Raw genomic sequence first — 4,251 nt, forward strand, 5'->3', positions numbered from 1 at the left:
CCCTCCAATGGCTCTTTGCACGTTGGAGGTCTGGCCGTATGTCCGCCCACCTAATTTAGATGGGTGGACATACAGCTGCTTTTCACCCAGCATGCCCCACTGCAAGCACACATCCTGGCTAAACCCATCCACAAAGCACAGACAGCCTATTCCAACACAAGCTTTTCACTTAAGCAGAAGTTGTAACACTAAAATAAAAATGAAACCAGCAAATGAGACACCTGTCTATGCTTGAAAGCTTGTGGTATCTTAGCCTATGAAGGTGTCACTTCATTCCATCTGCAAGTCCATAAAGAAGTAATTATACCACATTTCTGACTTTCCACTACGAAAGGCCACCTACATTGTCCGGTAAAGGGCTCTTCAGATTCCCCGGTCTTGGACCGCCAGGAAAAGGCAGACCCCAAATAACTTTTTACTCCTTCCACAATTTTTCTGTTTAGCTACTGTTCCCCCCCCCCCCCCTCATTTTTTGTTGCCCTGCTCTCACTGCATAGATTGTAGTTTTGTTACAACTGAGCTTTTCTCTGACTGCTAAAGAGAGGCCAAAAATAGGGCCTATAATGGACTGGAAGTCCAGTGTGGTTTTATAATTTTAGAAAGTGGAGTACACCATCAATACATGAAATAACTTCATTTCTTATAGCGCTCAGCACCACAGTTTTCGGGCCCAATTCACAGAATGAACTTAAGACTCAATCCTAAACTTACTACGATTTTGGTATTCACAGAATGCACTTACTACTTTTGGCATTCACAGAATGAACTTACTACTTTTGGTATTCACAGAAGTTAGGATTTTGTCTTAAGTCTGTCTTAAGTTTGTCTTAAGACAAACTTAAGACAAAATCTTAACTTCTGTGAATACCGAAAGTAGTAAGTTCATTCTGTGAATGCCAAAAGTAGTAAGTGCATTCTGTGAATACCAAAATAGTAGTAAGTTTAGGATTGAGTCTTAAGTTCATTCTGTGAATCGGGCCCTTCTACTTTAAGCATTGTAAATAGCAGGTATAATACTTTTCAATGTCTGGGCATCTTTCTCATCACCTGTATCCACAGGAAATGCTGCTCGGGGTTAGCTCCAGTTAGCTGAGCTCCTAAACTCTCACAGTCCCTTGTTTTCCAAACCAGGGTTGTTTTGAGTGGTGCTGGTGACCACGCTGGTGCGAGCTGTCATTTTCTGCAGTATTCTTTCATTTGTGCACTCGTTTTGAGACAGATGTTGTTTTTATGTTCCATGAAGGTTGGTGAGTGAAGGATGAACACATGCACTCTCTGGTGTAGACTCAAACTTAATGACAGATTAAACTCTTCCGACATTTACTATATGAAAATGGCTTCTCGCTGATATGTATTTGCTGGTGAATGAATCCCGTTGTTACCCTGAGAAATGTCTCCCCACCCTCAGGACTTGTATCTGCTTCTTTTTATCCCCCTGGATGTATTCTTTCATGTGCATGCATGGATGAGGAGTCTGTAAATCTCTTTTCATCTTTCCACCATCACTACTTGTGCTGAATTTCTCACGGGAGTTAGTGTCTCCTGTTTGGTGTATTTATTTTTTATTCAGTTACATTTAAATTACTGCTGACATCAGTGCGCGGGTGTGGCTTATTTACTGTGTGTAGCTTTTGGTGCATCTTTAAATGATCGATTCTGCCATACGATTTCCCACAATCTGTGCTTGCGTATCGTTTCCCTATGTGTATGTCAAGATGCCTCTTTAGTGTTGATGAGGCAGTGAAGCTCTTCTCACACTCTGTACATGGGTATCGTTTCCCGCTGGGTTTTTCAGGTCGTCTCTGGATGGAGGATAAGCCACTGACGCTTTTTTCACTTTCAGTGGGTTCGATGTTTGTGTCCTGGTGTGGGACGAGGAGTGGAGATCTAGTGACATTTGTGTCATTATCGGTATTTGGGGGTGGCTTCTCTTCTTCAATTGCCTTTTCGTGCTGATGTATTTGCAATGATGGTGGGATAATTAATATATTTTCTTTTTCAATAGGGGGAGCGAATTTCTCTTGTATTTCTGTTCTCGGATCTTTGGCTGGAAATCTTTTAAAATATTTCCCCAATTCATTAAACATTGCTGAATTATCTCCAATATATGTTCGCTGGTATTTGAGTAGCTCTGTTGGTCTGCAAAAACTTTTCCCATATTTAGCACAAATATATTCGATGGACTTTTTTTATCTCTCGCTTTCTTCAGCTTTGGCCTGGTGTTGGCACACTGTCCACTTTCAGTTGATTTATCTTGTGTGTTTGCAGGAGATATTGGCTCGTTTTGCCTTTTGTCAAATTGTTCTGGGTCAAGAGATGGCACAGTTGTATTTTCATTGTTTTCTGAGAAAGGCACTTGTGTTTCAAGTCCTTCAGGGGAGCTGTTGGGCTTCTTTGGTTTCTGTTCAGTATATTCCTCCTGTGAGTTGTGAGTTTCATCCTCTAAGCTCATCCAGTTACAGTGCCTATCCTTCTGATGTTCTTCTAAACTGACTGGTGTCTCAACATTACCATCTGCTTTAACTGTTCCATTTTTGTGTTTTGGAAAGTTTGGTGGAAGATCATCTTTCTTAATCTTGATACACTGTGCGGTTGCATGAGAACACTCTTCAGTGGCAGGTACAGCGCTGATGCTGCTGCAGGCACAGGGGTTCCAAACAACCCCACTCTCACCTCTACGAATACGAGCTGCTAACCAGAGTCGTTTCATCCTTTTCGATCCACAGGATATGCACACGTGGAGGTCAAGTGTATAAAAACGGCTTCTACAGGAGGACTCTTAGTCGAAGGACGAGGAAGCAGAGGACGGCCTGGTCCTCGCACAATAGTCCATCAAGCACTGGGGAGTGGTGATTTTACCTGCATAGGATGACCGCCAGGATGCTCCGCCTGTCGCTGATCATAAGGAGGATACAAATATTTTTAATGCTGGTAATGCTCCAAGGACACATCAAAGCCAAGAGACTCAATTATTTGTCAATTCACTGCGATGTCAGGACGCATCCTTCTCAATCTTCATAATCGAAGACATGGAAGAGAGTATGTTATTGATAATCGCATTACACAAGTACCAAGTTGATGTTGGCCACCAGAATGTAATGTTAGCATTCTGGCTGTGAGTTTATTTGGTGTAGGCCAGCGAGTAAAGAGCAGTCTTTAGCTCACATTTTCACTTACAGTGGATCACACTTGTCGGCTTGTTATGATCCTTTTTCTCTTACTAGACTCATCGGTTTCTGAAAATGAAATGTTTTTATCTCTTGCTCTTCTCATGGAAATAGGAAGGTCCCAGTTTTTCAAATTCTTCTCTGCTTTTTATCATCTTGTTGTATTTGCACGGGTCTGCTCTCTGTTGGGTATAAAGACATTTGCAATTCATCATTAGGTACAGTTTAATGCAGAACACTTTGCTGAAACAACTTATCACATAATTCAATTTATCATTCCACTTTCTTTTAAGCCCTTGAAAATGAGCAGAACAATATTTTATGCAAAACATCTACTCCTTGTAGTGATAAATAAAACTAAACAAACAGTTCAAAGTAATCAAAAAAATTAAATATTCCAAGACATGTGAAGTATCACAAACATGGCAACTTGCATTACGGACATCTCAAATATGTGGCAATCTAATCTTTCCTGCTACCAAAGTACTGCCCTGTATCTTATAACATGGAGAGCCCAGGTCTAGCCGTGTGTGGATGATATAAGGTACTCAGACTCATCAGGTATAACCCACACGTGTGATGTAATATACTACAGTTCTTCGATTTAAAGCCCACGCGGGTGGTATAATGTACCCGACTCTTGGGTAAAGCCCTCACTGGGTGGTATAATGCACAGACTCCTCAGGTAAAGCCCACGCTGGGTGGTGTAATGCACCGACTCCTCAGGTAAAGCTCACGCTGGGTGGTATAATGCACCCCGACTCCTCGGGTAAAGCCCACGCTGGGTGGTATAATGCACCCTGACTCCTCGGGTAAAGCCAACGCGGGGTGGTGTAATGCACCCCGACTCCTCAGGTAAAGCTCACGCTGGGTGGTATAATGCACCCCGACTCCTCGGGTAAAGCCCACGCTGGGTGGTATAATGCACCCTGACTCCTCGGGTAAAGCCAACGCGGGATGGTGTAATGCACCCTGACTCCTCAGGTAAAGCCCACGCTGGGTGGTGTGATGCACCCCGACTCCTCAGGTAAAGCCCAGGCTGGGTGGTGTAATGCACCCGACTCCTCGCGTAAAGCCCACGCTG

At 43.1% G+C, this 4,251-nt stretch overlaps 1 pseudogene; it reads right to left on the minus strand.

Annotated features, from left to right (window-relative positions):
* Positions 1-1,029: 1,029 nt before the first annotated feature.
* Positions 1,030-2,819, minus strand: LOC147665959 (uncharacterized; annotated as a pseudogene).
* Between the last annotated feature and the right edge of the window lie 1,432 nt (positions 2,820-4,251).

The sequence above is a fragment of the Lissotriton vulgaris genome, unplaced genomic scaffold, assembly GCF_964263255.1.
Source record: "Lissotriton vulgaris unplaced genomic scaffold, aLisVul1.2 SCAFFOLD_5239, whole genome shotgun sequence".
NCBI classification, from domain to species: domain Eukaryota; kingdom Metazoa; phylum Chordata; class Amphibia; order Caudata; family Salamandridae; genus Lissotriton; species Lissotriton vulgaris.